We start from the raw sequence: 22,971 nt of genomic DNA on the forward strand, positions 1-22,971 counted from the left end.
ACTCTTCTGGGAAGGCCGTCCACAAGGTTTAGGAGTGTGTCTATGGGAATGTTTGACCATTCTTCCAGAAGAGCATTTGTGAGGTCAGGCACTGATGTTGCACTAAAAGGCCTGGCTCGCAGTCTCCACTCTAATTCATCCCAAAGGTGTTTTATCGGCATGAGGTCAGGACTCTTTGCAGGCCAGTCAAGTTCCTCCACCCCAAACTCACTTATCCATGTCTTTATGGACCTTGCTTTGTGCACTGGTGTGCAGTCATGTTGGAACAGCAGGGAGCCATCTCCAAACTGTTCCCACAAAAATGAGAGCATGAAATTGTCCAAAATGTCTTGGTATGCTGCCGCCTTAAGAGTTCTCTTCACTGGTACTAAGGGGCCAAACCCAACTCCTGAAAAACAACCCCACACCTTAATCCCCCTCCACCAAATGATTTAGACCAGTGCAAATGCAAGGTCCAAGGTCACTTTTTATGTCAATAACTTGCACATAAGCCTTTAAAATTAGCACTTTTGATTTTTCATGTTTGTCTCCCATAGACTTTAAAGGTGTTCGTGTGTTTTTGACAAATTTTTTGCCTGTTTGGTATGTTCTGGTGCAAAACGAACCGGGGGGGGGGGGGGGGGTTGTTCGGCTCATCCCTAATTATAAGTCACTGATCACTGCCATTAGTAGTATTAAAAAAAAAAAATCCATTATCTATATCATAGTTTGTAGGCGTTATAAGTTTCAGGCAAACTAATCAATATACTTTTATTGAGATTTTTTCTTATTAAAGACATGTAGCAGAATACATTTTGGCCAAAATTTATGAAGACATTTTTTTTTATTGGATATGTTTTGTAGCAGAATGTAAAAAATATTCTTTTTTTTTCAAAACTGTCGGTCTTTTTTTTTTGGTCTCTATTTGTGTGAAAAAAAATGATATAAATTTTGTTTGTATACAGCGTTGCATGACCACACAATTACCAGCTAAAATAGTGCAGTGCTAAATAGCAAAAAATGATCGGGTCATGAAGGGGGTAAAACAAAAAACAAATGGTTCAGGCTTGTCAGCCCACCTTTATTAAATAAAAAAGTTCAAAGCATAACAGTTACCCACGCAGGGGATTTTCACCAGAAAAACAGGAATAGAAAATGCCAAGCCATCTGGCTCCCTCTTCAGCATCACCAACAGTTTACATCTTAACCTTTAATACTTGCTGGTCCCTCAGGATCTTCTCACCCAGCTCTCCTGAGTTTCTTGGGCTCTCATGGCTCACTTACAGCACCCTGCTGCACAGACCCACTCCTGGCCTCTCAATAGGGGATCCTCTGGCACACCAGGCTATCTCACTCCTCTGAGACCTCCAGATTCTCTCAGTCCTCTGAACTTGCCTATTCGTCCCGTCTCTTCCAGTCTTCCAGACTCGCTTAGATGCCTCAACTCTCTCAGCTGGATGGACATGGAAACTCTTCTCCATCATGGAGGGCTGTCTCTTGAGTGGAGCACCTCTCCTACCAGGAACCGACACCTGTCCCCGACGGGAGTACGACTCTCTCCTGGATGGAGCCCACACCTGTCCTCTGATGGGAGTAGGCCTGTCTCCTGGATGGAGCGCACACCTGTCCTCTGATGATAGTAGGACTCTCTCCTGGATGGAGCCCACACCTCTCCTCTGATGGGAGTACGACTCTCTCCTGGATGGAGCCCACACCTGTCCTCTGATGGGAGTAGGACTCTCTCCTGGATGGAGCCCACACCTGTCCTCTGATGGGAGTGGGCCTGTCTCTTTGATGGAGCCCACACCTGTCCCCTGATGGGCGTAGGTCTGTTTCCTGGATGGAGCCCACACCTATCTCCTGATGGGAGTAGGTCTGTCTCCAGGATGGAGCGCACTCCTGTCCCATGATGGGAGTAGGTCTGTCTCCTGGGTGGAGCCCACACCCAACGCTGTATCTTGGCCTAGGCCAAAAAGGCCCAGGCCTAGGGCGGCACTTTGCATGGGGGCAGCACGAAAGGAGTCCCCGCCGGCTTCTGCTACACTTTTAGTGTAGCGCCAGTCTTATGGGGTGGACTGGGTCGGGAGGCAAATCAGTCTGGCGCCCCCATAAAGCGGCCGCACTGCTGCCGGTATGATAATACTGGCAGGGCTGCCATCGGGGGGGGCAGCCCATACATATGTAAGATAGGGGCCGAGGGGCCCAGTCGGCAGACCCCCACCAATGAGTTGTTGTGCGGGCAGTCGGCCTTCTTCAACTGTTGGGGAGGGCCCATCGCTTCTAATTTTGACTGTTCTATCATCACTGCAGACCTCTCTCCTGAGTTCTCAGCTACAGAGAGACAGATGCCATGTCGGGAGGCTGGAACTGTCTGGAGGAGAAAGTCAGCTGATGGGCGCAGGCAAGTGGAGTTAAGGGGGAGGAGCTATCCACTGTGTGAAGAAACCCCATGTCGGGAGAGGTCCAGTGGAGACACGTGAAGGGCCCCCACATCCAATCACTGGCTAAATCCTGCCGCCTTAACCTCCGCAACATCTCCAGAATTCGACCCTTCCTGACTAATGACACCACAAAGCAACTTATTCACTCCTTGATTATTTCCGGCCTCGTCTACTGCAACTCTCTCCTTATTGGCCTACCCTTATGCAGGCTATTCCCCCTTCAGTCTTTTATGAATGCTGCTGCTAGACTAATACACCTCACTAATCTATCCGGGACTGCTGCCCCTCTCTGCCAATCCCTTCACTGGCTTCCCCTACCCCACCGTATAAAATTCAAAATGCTAACCATAACATACAAGGCCATCCACAACATCACCCCCAGCTACATCACCAACCTCATCTGCAGATATCCTCCAAATCGTCCCCTCCGCTCCTCCCAGGACCACCTGCTCTCTAGCTCCCTTGTTACCTCCTCCCATGCTCGCCTTCAGGACTTCTCCAGAGCCTCTCCCATCCTCTGGAACTACCTACCCCGGTATATCCAAACAGCCCCTAACCTGTCCACCTTTAGGAGATCCCTGAAAACTCACTTATTCAGGGAAGCCTATCCCACACCCACCTAACAACCCCATCAAATCATTCCCTGCATCTATTACCTTTTGTACCACCACCCCCTCCCTTTAGAATGTAAGCTCTATGAGCAGGACCCTCCTGTCCCTTCTGTATTGAACTGTACTGTAATTGTGCTGTCCCCTCTCTACAATATAAAGCGCTGCGTAAACTGTTGGCGCTGTATAAATCGTGTATAATAATATTAATAATAGGGGGCGTGTCCGGACGTGCAGCTGGAGAGACGTGTGTGAGCCAAGCTCCTCACGGCCCACAATAATCTGGAGCCATCCTTTGTCTCTGCTCATCCCATCACAGACACAAACTGCACGTTTTGCTCCCAGACCACTGCCAATCGGTCCTGGGGGTATATTTCTGCCTAATATCAGCCAGATCCTCTCCATTTTTCCCTTTGTCACCGGGACCCTCCGCCGCCATCTTGGGGCCTGCAAGCAGGCTCTCCGCCCTGTGCCTCTGGAGAGGTGGATAGATAGATCGAGTGGTCTGGTGGATCGTGTGGTCTCTGAGGGACGGGCGGATTGCATTGTGGACACGGAGAGGCCGCGGGGTTCCGTCCGGCGGCCGATCTGAGCAAATTGCGGCCTATCAATCAGACGCGGACCGCGGCCTGGATTACGGACGCTCTCCCGGGACACTGTGAGTAAGACATCCTGCAATATCCCTTACAACCGGGTCCCCAGGAGACAAAGGCCTACCTGATCCTCTGTTCCCACATCCCCGGGGGAGTTCTGGAGACCCGGGGCGGCCGTGCACACATCCCCGGCGGCCGTCCCTTAGGATAGTCCGCGGCTTCGGCCTACCTCTGGAAGCCGGCGGCCATATTGGGACTCCAATCTGTTCCCAGTGTCACCCATCTCACCCCTTAGGCTGCACAGGATCACACAGAGTGCGGGGGACTGTGAATATTATCTCCTCTCTCCCAGTAAAATGATGGGGAGAAGGGGAGGTGCAAACAGGGGGATTTGAAGATCCAGATGAAGCTTGCTACCACATATGAAAAAGATCCAGCTTAAATAATCTCGGCGCATGCGTGGCCGGCGATGATGGTGGACGCTCATTAGAGAAGCTCCGGACCCGCTCCTTCCATCCCCGGATCCTGCTCCACAACACTAGCATTAATAGATCCAGGATCCACTGGAAAAGACCCCGGAATACCCCGGGCACCTCATGGGGAAAATAGGATCCCAGCGACACGGATACCAGGGGTTTGTCCCGCCTCCGACCTCCCGGCCGGCTCAAAACATGGAGCGGTTCCTGTATAGGCCGCAATCCCCGGCCTCAAGTAGCCAGACGGCTACAGCGCTCGCCGCGGAGCGAACAGCAGATGCAGTGGCCACTGCACCGGATCGCTCTGCACACAGCCCCCTATCCCAGGAGACACCCTCCTTTGCACAGCAACAGAGAAGGGAGACTTCACACAGCAACTATAGAGAAACAGAAGAACATACTGCAGACCTCCTTGCTGATCATCCTGCATCATCCACAGGTACTTCCATATCTACCCCCCCATTCCCAGACAACTCAGTCACAGTTACAGTTGCGGTGCTGGACTCAAAGCTACAGTCCCTGCTACAGGACCTGACTCGTAACTTTACAGTAGCAGTAGGGAAACTGGCCCAGGAGTTACGAGGGGAAATCGATCAACTTGGTGATCGAACAGATACCTTAGAATCCAAATTTGACGAACTGGTGAAATACGTACACGTGCTTGAAGAAGACAACGTGACACTCAAACAAAGCATTTTTCAGGTCCAATCACAGCAGGAGGACCTTGAGAACAGGGAGAGACGTCAAAATGTGAGAATACGTGGAATTCCGGAAACAGTCCCTGACAAAGAAATACGTCCCTATCTCCTAGGACTGTTTGTCGCTATGGCTCCACACATTCCGGATATCGATTGGAGGCTAGATAGGGCCCATAGATCCCTAGCTCCGAAACCACCCCCTGGCACCAACCCGAGAGATGTAATAGCTCGCCTCCACTACTACGAAAGCAAAGAAGCTCTCATGACGGCCACGCGAAATAAACATCGCATTGAATATAAAGGCGCTAAACTCCAAATATTTAGTGACCTATCTCCCATCACTCTCGCCAAAAGACGCGACTTACGGCCAGTGACCATGCACCTACAACAACATCAAGTCGCCTACAGATGGGGTTTCCCCTTTCGCCTCTCAGCCTCGAGAGATGGCATTCAATATTCAATGCGAGCCTTACACGAGTGTGAGGCCTTTGTCCGTAACTTGGGACTGCCGCCCATCCCTGAAGAGGAACTTCCCCCACCACCACTAAACACGACCCCCGGCCCTCTTCAACCACTTACAACGATCTGGACCCCGGTTCGTCGGAGACGTCAAAGAAACCTTTCCACTCCTCAACGTCCGGCCTCAGCTAGACTACCTACCTGAATTTATCCCACACAAGGAGAAACAGCTCCTCAACATTTCACTCCTTTTTTGGCTGCCGTCTTCCTCGACACCTCGAGGGTTTGATAGCGGCACTATCCTGGTATCCGCAGAGAGAGACCTCCCCATTTCAGTCCTTGATGGCCTAGGTTAACGGCAACTGTTCCAGTCTTGGACTTCCATTCCTCGGCCGAGAAGATCCCATCTCTCTCTTTGATTTTCTTTTACTCTCCCCCAGAATTTAAAGTTTAAAGCTTACGTACACAATTTTCTTTTCCTTTTGGAGGGAGCGGGTACCATCCCGCCCTTGTCGCTGACCGACATGCTCCTCTACAGGTCTATGGCTGCTAGCCAAGACTTCCTGAAGATTTTTACACCTTCAGGCTTACAAAATGTTTTTTTTTTTTTTTTTTTATTATTATTATTGTTATTTTTTGGACCTTTTTTTATAGTTCATATTTTTCCTTTCCTCTTTTTTCCTTTTTTCAAACCTAGGCCCTTTTTTGGCCTGAATATATACTTAACATTTTCTGGTTATTTTGTTATTGTATATTTGCTCACTGTCTACATGCTAATTGAGAAATGTGCAAAGATTTTACTAACTAATTTACACTGGTTAAACATGCTGTTACTTATTACTAAGATTTCACTAGCTGTAAATTGCTTGTCCTCCTTATGGCTCTGAAGGTCTTCTCATGTAACGTGAAGGGTCTGAACTCCATTCACAAACGCTGGTTGGCCTTGAAGGAATTCAGAGCCTCTGGAGCTGATGTGGTCATGGTTCAGGAGACACACTTCCGAACGGGTGGCTCCTTTAAGTTCACTTCTAAATTATTTCCCAACACATTTGTAGCCTCTGACCCATCTGGGAAAGCAGGAGTAGCAATTTTGCTCAAGAACTCATGCCCTATAAGAGTAATTGACTCCAAATTAGACCCCCAGGGACGATTTGTCATCCTGAACTGTGTCCATTTGCAAACAAAACTCAAGTTAGTTAACGTATATGCACCCAACTCTGGACAGATAGGATTTCTCACTAAAGTCCTTGAGGAGGTACAAAACTCCCCTCACCCATTTACGATTGTGGGAGGAGATTTTAACATGTGTATGTCTGCCAACAAAGATAGACTAAATCTTTTTCAAAACACTCCCCCAACCCAGGCCTATAGGTTATCTACCTCTTTCCGCAAATTAATTCACACCCACAACCTGTTTGACTCTTGGAGAGTGAAACATCCCACTGGTAAACAATTCACCTTCTACTCCCCCCCACACAAAGGATACTCTCGCCTTGATTATTTCCTACTCTCCGCACCCTTACTATCGCACTTAGTAGCCTCTGAAATTGGCCCAATTACATGGTCTGACCATGCACCCATAACTTTAGACATATCCCTACATGTAGCATCCCCCAAGACATGTCACTGGAGACTTAATGAATCTCTCCTGAAAGACGAAGGCACCAAACAACGTCTCCAATCAAAATTGATTGAATACTTCAAGTTTAATGAAGGCTCTGTCTCAGACACTTCCATAATGTGGGAGGCCCACAAGGCCTTCTTCAGGGGTGAATGCATCTCTGCTGGATCGCATAGGAAGCGTGATTCGCTCCAACAAAAATCTGAGCTACTGACCCAGCTGCGTTCAGCCGAGGTGCACTTGCTTCGAGCCCCCACAACTACCCGTTTAAAGGAGGTGATAAATATCCGTAACAAAATTAAGTCCTTAGACATGAATAAAATATCCAAGGCCATTCTATGGTCGAGGCAAAAATTTTACGAGTATGCTGACAAACCCCACAGAATGCTAGTGAACAAACTGAAGCCACGTCCAAGTCTCTCTATCCCTGATCATTTAACACAACTGGATGGAACTCCCACCTACTGTCCCCAATCCATGTCTAGGGTCTTTGGAGATTTTTACAACAAATTATATAACTGTTTAAACTCTGACCCACATACCCAATTCACACAAGAGAAATTTGATTCTTTTATCTCATCTTTGAAGCTCCCACAAATATCATCAGACCAGTGCTCCTCATTAAATGCTCCCATTACCACTGAAGAATTAACCGAAGTGACTAAACTGCTCCCTTTACATAAATCCCCAGGCCCAGATGGACTCCCCTACTCTTACTACAAAACCTTCCTTCCTATCCTATCTCCACATATGCTAAATTTGTATGCCTCCTTACTAAAAGGTACAATACCCCACCCCCAATTTCTTCATGCCCATATCATAGTCATACCAAAACCAGATAAAGATCCTGCTGTCCCTGACAACTATCGTCCTATAGCCCCACTAAATTCCGACTATAAAATTTTCACCAAAATCCTGGCAAACAGACTCTCCAAAATTTTACCATTTTTGATAAATAGAGATCAGGTAGGATTTGTCCCCCTGAGACACGCAGGGGACAACACCAGACGCACCATAGATCTTGTCGATTTACTAACTAGAACTAAAACCCCGGCAGTAATACTTAGCTTAGATGCACAGAAAGCATTTGATCGCCTTAGCTGGCCTTTCATGTTTGCGATCCTGTCCAAATATGGTTTCTCAGGTCCCTTTATACAGGCCCTTAGATCCCTATACTCATACCCTACCTCCCAAGTACAACTTGCATCCTACTTATCTCCCACATTCCCCCTCAGCAACGGTACTAGACAAGGGTGCCCTTTGTCACCCCTACTTTTTATACTTAGCTTAGAACCCCTAGCCACAACAATCCGCGAAAGTCCCTCCATTACAGGAGTACGCTTACGTCAGTTAGAATATAAATTATCCCTTTTTGCAGATGATATCCTTCTAACACTTACTCAACCACACACGTCCCTACCTTCGTTACATAAAATTTTAAACACGCAGTGCGCATGCGCGAGAGCTCCGTCATGGCTGCTTGAGCCAAGAGCTCCGCTCCACCCCGGACCACCGAGCCGCACACCGGCCGCCTCAGCCCTATAGCAGGCTAAACAATATCACTCCCGAGTAGGGGAACGTCCCGGGAACCAGAAGGAATGTCTGGGCCCCCGGCGAGACGCGATCTCGGCCCCCAATTCTCCTCAGTCAGCGCGGACGGGAGTCCCAAGATGGCCGCCGTCACGGACGGACCGACACAGCAGGCAGGCATCCACTCCAGGACCCAGGAGCTCAGGCCAGTACTTTCTCCCCCGACCCTGTCATATGCTCAGGCAACACAGGGACCCCCCCAAACACCCCATGTACACCTGCAAGGCCATACGAAACCCCAGGCCGCAGCAAAGGCCTCCACTGAGACTCTGAGCCACACACAACAGGAGCTACGCTCTCAGGCCCTCCCTGCACAGGCCCATCCTCCATCTTCACTCTCCCAGCAACCAAGCTTCTCAGTAGCTGACCTCACAACAATGCAGGCAGACATGTTTGCTAAATTCTCATCCCTGCTAGAGAAAGGTCTGGCTAATACAGCAAATCAGATTACCAGTACTATTAAAGCGGACCTGTCCAATTTGGGCACCAGAATTGAAGCCATTGAGGACAAAGTGGAATGCACAGCCGCGAGAACCAACCAAAACTCTGCACACCTCTTGACCATTCAGGATCAATTAGATGTCGCCCTTTCTAGGATCGACGAGCTCGAAAATCGGTCCAGAAGGTATAACTTTCGGATCAGAGGCCTCCCCGAATCTTTTTCGGACATCCCCTCCACGGTTCAGGACATTATTGCAGCCCTCATTCCTAACATACCCCCCCAACGTCTTGAACTAGACAGAGCACACAGGTCTCTTGGTCCCCCTAGACAAGATGGATCCCCAAGGGACATAATTGTCAAGCCGCACTTTTTCGCGGTTAAGGAAGAGGTCATGCGGCAATCCCGACAAAACCCGAAGCTACTACACCAGGGTCACCAGATCCAGATTTTCGCTGACCTCGCCCCCACGACTATCCAAAGACGGAGGACGCTAAAACCCCTCCTCACGGTACTCTCTCAACGGGATATCAAATACCGCTGGACCTTCCCCTTTGCAGTAAAGTTCACTATTCAGGGTAAGACCCATTCCTTTGCAAGCCTTCAGGAAGGTGAAAGACTGTTCCTCGCACTCAGGCTTATCTCCCAGGAAGCACCAATGGACTTTTCGTCTTCTTCCTCGGGCTCCACTAAACGTCCTCCTCCAGGCAGCCCTGTATCTCCACTATGGCTAAAGGGACCTTCCAAGAAGAGCAAGGACGGGAGACCGCCCTAAGGACCCCTTCTCGTACCTTATCCCTTCAGTCTCGGCAGAGGCATCTTTGGGCCGACTTTTCCCCCCCTGTTGATGGAGCAAGTGCTCCAAATCCTCTCAAGTCATATGGACATGACAATCCACACATCCAGGTTCTCATCGAACTTCACGGCCTCACACAACGTTTTCTACTTCCAAAAGCTGCTTTATTAACGGAGATTTGAAACAAACACTTACCACTCGTTGCTTCACCTTCTCCACCTCTCGAACCAGCTAACATTTTCAGAGGAAGTAGCCTCCAACAGAGTATTAGCTCCTCTATGAAGTTCCCGGTTTCTTGAAGACAAAGCTCCGGTTCACTGGACTAGATTCACGTAGTTCAATAGGATATGTCATATCTTAGTCCAGGTTACAGTCTAGGTTTAATTCAATTACCCATCGTTCGTATCCCCTTTCAGGGGGCTTTACGGTTAGCTGGGCCATGTAGGCCTTCCTTTTTGAATGGTTATCCCCCTAGCATTCTCCCCCTCATAGTTAGATAGGGGGGGGAGGATTTTTCTGATTGTCCAGGAGATGGGATCCTCAGGGAATTTGATTTTTTATTCCTGCCCGGGTTGTTTATTGTTTCAAGTGCTTATAGCCCAGTTCCTAGGGCTGTCCATACAATTTTTATGTTTCTCGTATTGGTGTGCATATGTTTTGTTTGAAATTTGATATAACAAGGGTCCGGGGTGGAACCCTTGTGCCTCCACTCGATCCCAAAGAACCTTTTGAGTCCTTTGGTGTCGGAACTTCGGACGGCCCTCTGGGCACTCTGAAGTTGTTATTGGGGCTATAGCGAATTGCGATTCGCATAACTCCAAGGGTACACTCCAAGTACCCATGTCGTTTTGTATGTCTTTACCTGTTAGTAAGTCTCATAACTCTTTTTTTTCCCATCTCTTTCCTTCTCTTTCTTCTAGCCATCCAGGAGGGGGTTTCCCCCTGCGCCCCGAAGTCGGTCCTCCACGCAACCAGGCCTAAATCCGGTATGAGAAGACTCCCAAGGGTAAGTGACTGGTTGGTTTCTGGCTTCTATCCCCTCTGCTCCGATGGCTGACCTGAATGCGAAGAGTAATGACCTCAAAATAGGTTCTCATAATGTCCAGGGCATAAACTCTCCCAGGAAAAGGAGACTGGCACTGGATCATTATAAATCCCTAAGACTCGATGTGGTGCTTCTGCAGGAGACGCACTTCCCCATCCGGTACTCCCCCAAGTTCATACATGCACACTTCCCATCATTTTACCTAGCGAATGCCCCTAACAAAACGAAGGGGGTGGCTATTCTCTTCTCTAAAAATTGCAAATTTACACATCTCTCTGATTTTAGGGACCCGGAGGGCAGATTTATTTTGGTGAAGGGTACCCTGGAAGGTGTTTTATATTCCTTCGTCTCCTACTACGCCCCAAACAAGGGCCAAGCGTCTTTCTTCCAGGACCTGTTCTCATCAGTGGAACCGCTCCTGGAAGGCAAAGTCATCCTGGGGGGGGACTCAAATGTTGCGTTTGACCAGGGTCTAGACAAAACTAAGCCCCCTAAAGACCAACTCACACGACCATCCAAACTCAGTACTAGGATCGCCAAGATGGTTCACGCTCAGGGTCTGGTGGACGCATGGAGAGAAATGAACCCCAACAAAAGGGACTTCACGCACTTTTCTGCTCCCCACCAGTCCTACGCGAGAATTGACCACATACTCACCCAGACTGCCCTCATTCCCTTATTTACCAGGGCGGCAATACTAGACACCGCATGGTCAGATCATTCATTGGTTCTCCTTACTTTGAGAAATGTTCTGTCTGGGAGAGGAGGTTTCTACTGGCGACTAAATGAATCCCTTCTGGCTGACCCTAGTATAACACAAGAAATAGCAAAATCTATTAAAGAATACTTCCTCTTTAATGATGTGGAGAACATATCCCCCGAAACCTTGTGGGCAGCCCACAAGGCAACTATTCGAGGTGTTATAATTAGGCTAGCGACCAAATTTAAGAAGGAGCGTTTAATCGACATACTCAGACTCGAAAAATCCTTCCTTCAACTAAAAGCGGAACACAAAAATAACCCGTCTAGAACCCTCCTAAGCAAACTTGATGCCACTAGACTTGAACTGAATCTCACCTTAACGGCTAAAGCAGAGAAAAATCTTAGATGGGGAGGAGCCAAATTTTACTGCCACAAGGATAGATTTGGCTCAATGTTGGCAGCTAAACTCTCCCCTAAATTTCGCTCTCTCTCCTTCCCCAAACTGAGGATAGCAGGCCAACCTCCGACAGCTAATCCGGCCAGTATTATGTCTGCTTTTCACGACTTTTATACTAATCTTTACAACCCTACCCAATCGGATAAAGGGCCCTTAGATAATGAATTTATAAAGAATCTCCCACTTCCCTTATTATCCAGAGAGTGTAAAGACTTAATGGAGGCTCCTATCACGGAGGCCGAAATTAAAGAGGTTATTAAAGGCTTAAAATCTGGTTCCGCCCCTGGACCAGACGGCCTCTCAGTCCCCTACTACAAGGAATATGGCGCTATCCTAGCCCCGTACATGGCAAAATTCTTTAACTCTAAAAAGATGGGATCCCACCTTGAAACCCAACTAAATACTGCATTTATCTCAGTGATTCCCAAACCCAACAAAAATCATGAGGAAGTTGAGAACTACAGGCCCATATCTTTAATTAACAATGACCTCAAAATTCTTACTAAAATTCTTGCCAACCGCCTTTCTTCTTTCATCAATCTCTATGTACACAAGGATCAGGTTGGTTTTATTCCTGGTAGGCAAGGACCCGACCAAATTAGGAGAGCAATTGATATAGTATCCATTCTACAGTCTAACTGGGAAGGGGGGCCGAAACAAGAAGGAATGATCCTCTCGCTGGATCTCCATAAAGCTTTCGATTCGATCGAATGGCCCTACCTTTTCTCCATTTTGGAGAAATGGGGATTTGGTCCCAACTTTATAGGGACTCTAAAAGCCCTATACTCCTCCCCTCAAGCGGTGATTCGCCTGCAAGGTCAATACTCTAAACCCCTAACCATTGCAAGAGGCACTAGGCAGGGATGCCCTCTTTCCCCCCTAATTTTCGCTATCGCGATCGAAACGCTAGCAATAGCAATAAGAGCAGATCCCAACATTCAAGGGGTCGCCTGTGGTGACCAGGTCCACAAATGTGGATTGTTTGCGGACGATATGCTCCTCTTTATCACATCACCGACCACCTCCATTCCAAACCTGTGCAAACTCCTGAAAGACTTCTCTAAGGTCTCAGGACTGAAGGTCAATTATGCCAAATCGGCAGCTTTAAACATCTCCCTTAACCCATCCATTTTGGCATCCCTGCAAAGTGCCTTTGAATTCAAATGGAGTGACTCATACATTGACTATCTGGGGATAAGGCTCACTGCTAAGACGGAACTCCTTTATCCAACTAACTTTCCTCACACATACCGCAAACTGGAGGCAGACTTATCCAAATGGGCTAAAGGGGGCTTGTCCTGGTTGGAAAGGATCCATGCAGTCAAGATGACCTTACTCCCTAGAATCCTCTACCTTTTTAGAGCCATCCCAATAAGCATCAATAAAGAGCACTTGAAAGCATTTCAAAGGAAAATAATAAAATTCATTTGGGGGGGGAAGGGGTACATACTTCCACAGAGCACTTTATACTTAAATAGACCACAAGGGGGCTTGGGCCTACCGCAGCTATTTTGGTATTACCAATCAGCCAGGCTAGCTCAGATCTCGTCGGTTTATGCGAAGACTGAAAGACCGGACTGGATACAGATTGAGAGACAGGCAGTACCCTCCTTCACTATCGACTTCCTCCTATGGGTCCCCCCAAAAAAACGTCCACCCATTTTATCCCCTATACTCTCACAATCCTTTCAATTATGGGATTCTCTGAGAAACCATCAATCCATAACCTCCTGCAAACACCCCCTGGCTCACATCTTCAACAACCCTGACTTTCCCCCGGGAACTGACATCAAAGCATTCCGCTGGTGGTTGAACAAGGGGATGTACCGGATAGGACACTACTTTACACCAATGGGACCCATCACCAGAACCTTCTGTGTGAATCAACTAAAGATGCCAAACTCCGAATTCTTTCGTTTCCAACAGATCAGACACTTCCTCACTCAGTTGGGTAAAAACAATCTCTCAAACAACGCATTCACCCCTTATGAAATATGGTGTGAACAGGCTACGGAGCAGAGGGGTGGAATCTCCACCATCTATCAGTCACTCTCAGGTCAGTCCACCAAGACCTCATACATGACCGCTTGGGAGTCGGACCTTGCCTTGGAGTGGGACCTGGAGAAGTGGAGAGTCTCCTTTAATAGGGCATACAAGAGCATCTTAAACATTTCGCTGGTGGAGTCCAGTGTGAAGCTTATCACACGTTGGTACCTCCCACCGGATAGACTGGCCAAAATGTTCCCCTCCACGGACCCCAGATGCTTTAGGGGCTGTCAACTTAGGGGATCCCTAGCCCATATCTTCTGGGAATGTCCAAGATTGAGACCTTTCTGGAGCAGGATTTTTCACATGATCAAAAAGGTTGCTGGAGTCCAGATCCCGAGGTCCCCCGCAGCTGCCTTATTGAACGACCACTTACCTAAGACCCCCAAGCAGGCCCGTAAATTGATTCATTTCATTTTGCTGGGAGCTAAGCTATCTATAGCTAAGGCCTGGAAGCAGCCCAGGGTTTCATTTAAAGCGGCTATCCGCAAAATCTCTTGGATCATGGCCCAAGAAAAGCTAGCCAGTACCCTGCTCAACACCACACAGAAATTTGAAGCAGTTTGGGAACCGTGGGCTGATTTCATAGGCATTTCCCTAATTCCAGGGGTCCAACCATGATGCGTGGGCCTGTTTCGGGGTCGGGGGGGGTTCCCTCCAGTGGATTGGCTCTCGACTTCTCTTTTCTCTCTCTCTCTTTCCCCCCCTGCTCATCTCTACCTCTCCTCTTTCCCCCTTTTTTCTTATTTCTCTGATTGTTTTAACAAGATGTTGCTTTGCCTGTTTAATTCATGCTGTAGCAGGGTCCCTCGGGGGTCGTACTCCCAAGGGAAGCACCCGAAGTAGGCTTTCCTGCCCTGTTAGATACCTAGAGACTTTCTATATGTTAGAAGTGGGGGTGGGGGAGTGTTCGGAGAGCTCCGATCGGGCACAGTGTGATCCCAATCGGGGTGCTGTCGGTCTCTCCTCCCTACCCTTCCCCCAACCGGTCCATATCTCCGGGTTATAAGGTTCGCGCTAACGAAAGTTGGTATAGGAAGGCTCTACTGTACTTTATTTACCAGAGACATGCTTATATCTACAGTCATAAGTTTGATTTGTTACCCCAAGGGGACTCGCATTTGTCTGATGTATTATCCTGCATTTAATGCTGATGACTTGTAAACGCCTGTTTTTCTCTGAAATTCAATAAAATACTTTGAAAAAAAAAAAAAAAAAAATTTTAAACACTTTCAGTGAAATCTCTGGGTTTAAAATTAATACCACCAAAACAGAAGCTCTCCCCATAAATATCATACCAACTAATCTGAACACCCTTAAACAGAACTACAACTATCACTGGAGCTCCACATCCTTAAAATACTTAGGTGTCCGGATTACAGCATCATACTCCTCACTATATCAGGCGAATTTCCCCCCCCTATTCCAAGAAATTAACCGCCTATTGAATCACTGGACCGCTTTGCCCATCTCTCTCCTGGGACGTATAAATATTCTAAAAATGTCTATCCTTCCTAAACTACTGTATTTATTCGAGACACTCCCAGTGGCAATACCAATGTCTCAGTTGAAAACGCTTCAAAGAAGAAGCCTCCGTTTTATATGGAACAACGCCTCACATAGGGTGGCGGGCTCAGTGGTCATGGCACGTAAGCTTAAAGGGGGCCTAGGTGCCCCTGACTTCATCAAATACTACTATGCTTCTCACCTAAGGGTTCTTACCTCGTGGACCAACAGAACTGCCCCAAACAGATGGGCGGACATAGAAATGAGCATAACAGCCCCAGTACATCCGTGCTACATGCTCTGGCCGTCCACGACCAAATATATGCCCCAGCTGAGAACTCTATGCCTGGCCCCAATGCTCTTTACACTGGCAATATGGAAGAAATGCTCCGCTAAATACTCACTATCATCCACAAGTTCACCTCTTACTAATATCCTTTTTAATCCAGACATCCCAGACAGTCTGTCCTATGAACGTATGATGCCCTGGACTAAGGCCGGGATTTTTCAACTACGACAACTAGTCAATCCAGCCACAAGACACTTACTATCCTTCGAGGACCTTAACAAACAACACCAATTACCCAAAACAATATTTTATTCATACCTCCAAATCAAACACTTCTTTTCTACCAAAAACCCCACACTATCTTTAGATAAACCTACCCAATTCGAAATGCTATGTGCTACAGGCCCTCATGAACCCCAACTGATATCCACCATTTATAGAATACTCCATGAGGCCAACCCCCTAAAAATAAATACGCATTATTATATGAAAAAATGGTCACAGATTCTCCAACATGACATATCTCTCCTAGACTGGGACAAGATTTGGATCTCCATCTCCAAGAGCTCCAGATGTATTTCCCACAAAGAAATAGGTTACAAAGTACTTATGTTTTGGTATAAAACTCCAGAAAGACTACATGCGGCGGATCCGTCCATATCCCAAATATGCTGGAGATGTAATAAGAAAGTAGGCTCCCATTTTCATATCTTTTGGGAATGCTCTTTGGTTACGCAACTTTGGGAGCAGATCCAAAAGTTATTAGAGAAACTGGTGGGAATCCTCGTTCCCCTGGATCCCATATATTATTTACTTGGTCTTCCCTATCAAACAAAACAGAAACTGATGTCATACGTATTACTAGCAGCTAAAAAAACTATCCCCAAACTTTGGCTATCCACTTCCCCTCCCACCCTACCACATACTCTAACCATCTTAATGGATATGCGTAGAATGGAACATCTAACTGCCATTGTTGAAGGTTCCATACAGAAATTTTCTATCATCTGGCAACCTTGGGACGACTATGATGACAATAGTACGACAAATGAAACAGGATGAAAGGATAGACGTCTATGGCAATAAACATTTTATATCTCTTGGGCTAACACACACCTTACCCCTCTGTTTGTGCAAATTCTCCTCAACAAGATTTCCTTTTCCTATAGGACAAGTAATGTAATCACAGTAGATTCGCCTAATTAATAACCAAAGGTTCTTATCACTTGTTATTCCTAACCTTACAGTTGTAGTGTAAGATATCCTATGGTTCCTGATAAGGTCATGCACTCTCGATAGACAGTATTGAAGCCTCATGTTTTCCTTTTTTTTCTGAATGTGACAACGATGTTATTATAAATGTCATGAAAAATGTTAAATAAACAATTTAAAAAAAAAAAAAAAAATAATATTAATAATAATTTGCTGCTTCTCTCTCCCCCAGTCTAAGCTCAGCTGTGCAGGTCAAATTCAGATACTTTAATTAGAGAAAAAAAAAAAGGTTTAACAATGCATTAATGAGGGGGTCCCAGATCTACAGTGCCACACTTTTAATATATAGCCAACCTTGTAAGTATGGTAGAGAGTGGGTTTTTTTACTTGGTTTTATTTTTCTTTATTTTTTTATGATTTTTCTTTTTTTCCTTGGGTAGGATCAGACCATACAGCAACTCCTTCTATCATATTTTTTATTGAACTCACGTGCATGTTTCTGAAGAGTGGACCAAACCACGAAATGCATAGAGCTATTATATGCCGTGTCCCTATGATTCAATTGATATCTGTCAGTATGTATAATTTTTTATTTCAAACGTTTATAATCATGTGGCAACCCGTCTATATTGTATGTATAGATATGCATTTTTATGACTTGTACCAGTTATTTTTATTGTATTGGCTATACGTTCATTTATGATTATGCCTTTGTATATTAATTTATATAATAAACTGAATTCTTTAGACCTACGTGCTTCATTCAAAGTACCAATCCCTTTTCCCCTCCTTTTTGACATATATGCAAGTTAATGGCCATAAAAAGGATATGGGGGCCCGGATACCACCCTAGGGGACATGTATCAATGCAATTTTTTTTTTTAAAAAAGATAATTTTTAAAGGAGCAGTGATTTTAATGATGCTTAAAGTGGAACAATAAAAATGCAAAATTTCTTTAAATATAGTGCCAGAGGGTCCCCTTAGTCTGCCTGTGAAGTGGCACATCTGTAGCATGTATAGAACCTGCTGCAGCAAAAATGACATTTCTAAAGAAAACAAAAACGCATTTAAATGTACTTTGCAGCTGCAAGCTATTGCAGGCACCCAGCAGTACATAAGAAAAAATGTGAAAAAAAAAAAATAAACGCCAACATTTTATAAAAAAAAAAAAAAAAAAAAAAAACAGTCCCAAAGGCCCTTGTATAGACTGGGGGGACCCCACGCCGTTTTTTTTTAAATTTTGTATTTACGGCAATTTTTTTTTCCTTTCAGCTGTCAGGGGGGAAGCCCCCTGACAGCTGATGACTCATTCCTTGTTAAGGATGCAGCCGCCGACTTTCCGGTCCCGGAAAGATGCACAAATAGACTGTGCGCCCGGCGGGTGAACATCCCGCCGAACGCACAGAAAATGTGGGTGTTCGGGCAAACACCCGAACAGGCGATGTTCGGGCTGAACTTATGCTCGGCCCGAACCGATCACCCAACACTAATCACAAATAGAAAAAAAGACGATTTTATAAGTCTCTAAGGTGTCGCTTCTCGTCTGAATCTATTTTTTTCAACCAAACAACGCAAAAAAAACAAAAAAAAATATATAATTTCACTATGTCTTGTCATTTACAACCAAAATAATTTGACTGCTAGTTTAATGTGGGTGATTTTGCCTGCCGAGTGTTCTTTTCTCTTATTTTGAAAGAGCTCTCATCATCATCTTTATAAAGAGAGTGCAAAAATATGGACAAATGTTAATGGAAAATGTTCTACAACACTGATAATGGATTGAAAATGCAGCATTTTATTACTTCAATATAAAATACATTTTATGGTAGATTTAAATTAATTGCTTGAATGTATCCTCTTGTTCAGTTTGTTCCTTAACCCCTGTGAAAGTTTGAACTGTTAGCCCGAATCCCGCGGAGAAAAAAAGGAACACCAGCTGAAATTCTTTGAAGTTCCTATCCTCCTTCGTGGGAGAGGAGGGAAAAGTGAGACAAAGATCCTTCGCATTAAAGAGCGGGAGGCAAGCAAAAGCAATCGATGAACTATTAATACTGTCCAAGAACAGGATCTTAATTTTGGAAATAAACGTTTAGAGCAGAACTCCGGATATAAAAGAGAAATAAGAAATAACTGGCCAGAGGAAGAAATTTGGAAAAAAAATAGCATTTGCCGCAAGACTCAACTTTAATCTGGAGATGCTCCATGCAGTAATTCCTTTTCACCACTGGATGTCACCTGTCTTCCCGATTGTATGACAACCAGCATCACTCAACCTGCTTCCTTCTGTCCAGGCTGTCAAGGACCTGCGCCCCAGGGCAGGGGTCTTCTTCAAACTTTTCAGTGCAAGGGTCACATCGAATATTTTACAAGGCTATTCCCCCTTCAATCTATTATGAATGCCGCTGCTAGACTTATACACCTTACTAATCAAGCCGTGACTGCTGCCCCTCTCTGCCAATCCCTTCACTGGCTTCCACTAGCCCAACATATAAAATTCAAAATACTAACCACAACGTACAAAACCATTCACAACATCGGCCCCAGCTGCATCACCAACCTCATCTTGAGATATCGCCCAAATCGTTCACTCCGCTCCGCCCAAGACATCTTGCTCTCTAGCTCCTTTGGCACCTCCTCCCATGCTAACCTGCAGGACTTCTCCAGAGCTTCTCCCAGCCTATGGAACTCCCTACCCCAGTATGTCCGCTTAGCTCCTACCCTGTCCGCCTTTGGCCATCCTATTCAGGGAAGCCTACCCCACCTCCACCTAAAGACTGTACTTGGGTCACCTCCACAACATCATCCCCCACAGCTAATACCTTTTGAATTACCTCACCCTCCCTTTAGATTGTAAGCTCCACGAGCAGAGATCTCCCATTCCTTTTGCATTGAAATGTATTGTAATTATACTGCCCCCCTCTTATATTGTAAAGGCAAACTGTTGGTTCCCACTTTCGGCAGAGTCCCCATCAGAGTACCCCCTTATCTCATGATTCCCATCACTGTCCCCACTTAGACTCCTAGTTTAAAGACACCTGCCCTAGGGCCCTCCAGCCTGGGCTAAAAAAAATTACAACTTCAGAGAATGGAGCTCACACAATGGGGTTTATTTACTAAAACTGGAGAGTGAAAAATCAGGTGAAGCTGTGCATGGGGGCCAATCAGCTTCTAACTTCAGCTTGTTCAATTAAGCTTTGACAAAAAAAAAAAACCTGGAAGCTGATTTCTATGAAGAGCTGCACCAGATGTTGCACTCTCCAGTTTTAGTAAATCAACCCCTGTTATTTGTTGAGTGTCACGGGAGCAAGAACCAGCCACCATCATTGCCAGAGGAAGAGGAAGGACCTGTGACTGGGAAGAAGAGAAAGATATGTTTTTGCTTTTTAAAATTTTCTTTATATATATATATATATATATATATATATATATATATATATATATATATATATATATATATATATATATATATATAGCCAATTCTCCATACTCCTACTACTTGACCTCTCTGCGGCCTTTGATACTGTTGACCACCCGCTCCTCTACATTCCCTTGGCCTCCGAGATTCTGCTCTATCCTGGTTCTCTGCCTATTTATCACAGCGCTCCTTCAGTGTTACCTACAACTCTGCCTCCTCCTCTCTATTGCCCCTTTCTGTGGGGGGTCCCCCAAGGCTCGGTTCTTGGACCCCTTCTCTTCTCTATCTACACCTCCTCCCTTGGTCACTTGATAACCGCCCACGGCTTCCAATACCACTTATACGCAGATGAAACCCAAATCTATCTGTCTACTCCTCACCTCACTCCTTCAGTCTCCTCTCGCATTGCTAACTTACTAACTGACATATCAGCATGGATGTCGCACCACTTCCTTAAATTACATCTCTCTAAAACTGAGCTATTAATATTCCCCCCCGCCCGTGCCCCCCTCCATGACTTTTCCATCAAAATCAACAATGCAACCATCAGTCCCTCCCCTCACGCCAGGTACTCGGTGTAATCCTAGACTGTGACTTGTCATTTCAGCCCCAAGTCCAATCATTGTCAAAAGTTTGTAGAATTCACCTCCGTAACATCTCTAAAATACGCCCCTTTTTAACAAATGAAACCACCAAGCTCCTCATTCACTCCCTTGCAGGGGCGTAACTAGAAATCACAGGGCCCCATAGCAAAATGTTGTATGGGCCCCCCCTGCAAACAGCCGCCCCCCCCCCACAAATAAAATTAACTAATGCCATTGAAAAACAGATTACCACAACCATGTGGCACAGTACCCAGGCAACAGCTTATATTAATTTTGTACAACAAATTATACAGTATACTGTATGCAGCCCCTGGAGGACACACATTGCTGACCTCCAGCCTTCTAACCAATTTCTGTTCTGTTATATAGAATTAAATAGTTCAACTCACCATAATGCAGAATCAGTGGGAGCCCTGAGCGTATCACTTGCCACCGTCGCCTGCCACCAGATGCAACTTGTCACGGAATGTCACTTGCCACATCACCTGCCACACGTGGCGTATTGTCCACTTGCCACGTCGCCTGCCACCAGATGCAGATTGTCACTTGTCACACGTTGTAGAATGTCACCTGCCACATGTTGCCGATTGTCCACTTGCCACGTCCCGGATTGTCACTTGCCATGTCACCTGCCACACATTATGGATTGTCACTTGCCACGTCCCAGATTGTCACTTGCCACGTCACCTGCCACACATTACGGATTGTCACTTGCCACGTCACCTGCCACACATTACGGATTGTCACTTTCCACGTCATGGATTGTCACTTGCCACACATTACGGATTGTCACTTGCCACATCCCAGATTGTCACTTGCCACATCACCTGCCACACATTACGGATTGTCACTTGCCACATCACGGATTGTCACTTGCCACACATTATGGATTGTCACTTGCCACATCCCAGATTGTCACTTGCCACGTCACCTGCCACACATTACGGATTGTCACTTGCCACCTCCCAGATTGTCACTTGCCACGTCTCCTGCCGCAATTACGGATTGTCACTTGCCACGTCCCAGATTGTCACTTGCCACGTCACCTGCCGGACATTACGGATTGTCACTTTCCATGTCACAGATTGTCACTTGATAAAAAAAGAAAGAGAAAACCTGCGCTATCAAGCAAAAAATTATTAATATAACTGCAGCTGCAACAAAGCCACAAATATCAATGAGGTGAAAAATTACATACAAAGAAAAAATTGTGCGCTTGCATTAGATATTTAAATCTATATTACTACATGATTATCATAAGTAGATAAACAAATAAATAAAAAATAAATAAAAAACACCATCAAAGTTAATTGTGAGTGATTTAGAAAGTCGCTATGCTACAGAGCAAACAGCGACATGTAAGTCAAATACTAATATTGACCATTGCATACATATAAACCAACAATAAAGTTATAAACTGGTGTGCAAAAAAGAAAAGAAAGAAAAAACAAAAAAACAAAGGTTATTCCACCCAAGTGCAAAGTCATAAAGTTCAAAATTGCATCCTGAGTCGCAGGAAAAACGCATATCCAACGTTCATGAATTGCATTCCTTAGTGTGTATAAATATATATATATATATATATATATATATATATATATATATATATATATAAAAAACACCATCAAAGTTAATTGTGAGTGAATTAGAAAGTCGCTATGCTACAGAGCAAACAGCAAAATGTAAGTCAAATACTAATATTGACCATTGCATACATATAAAGCTACAATAAAGTTATAAACTGGTGTGCAAAAAAGAAAAAGCAAAAAAAAACAAAGGTTATTCCACCCAAGTGCAAAGTCATAAGTGAAAAAGTTCAAAATTGCATCCTGAGTCGCAGGAAAAACGCATATCCAAAGTTCATGAATTGTATTCCTTAGTGTGTATAAAGGAATAAGGGGACGTGAAGGGACCTCCAACCACCAGTGGATCCGAAGGTTGATAATAGATGTATCCTTACCAGACACGTTGGATCACCTTTAAAGGAGGTCCA

Source organism: Aquarana catesbeiana, linkage group LG09 (genome assembly GCF_042186555.1).
Source record: "Aquarana catesbeiana isolate 2022-GZ linkage group LG09, ASM4218655v1, whole genome shotgun sequence".
Classification (NCBI taxonomy): Eukaryota; Metazoa; Chordata; class Amphibia; order Anura; family Ranidae; genus Aquarana; species Aquarana catesbeiana.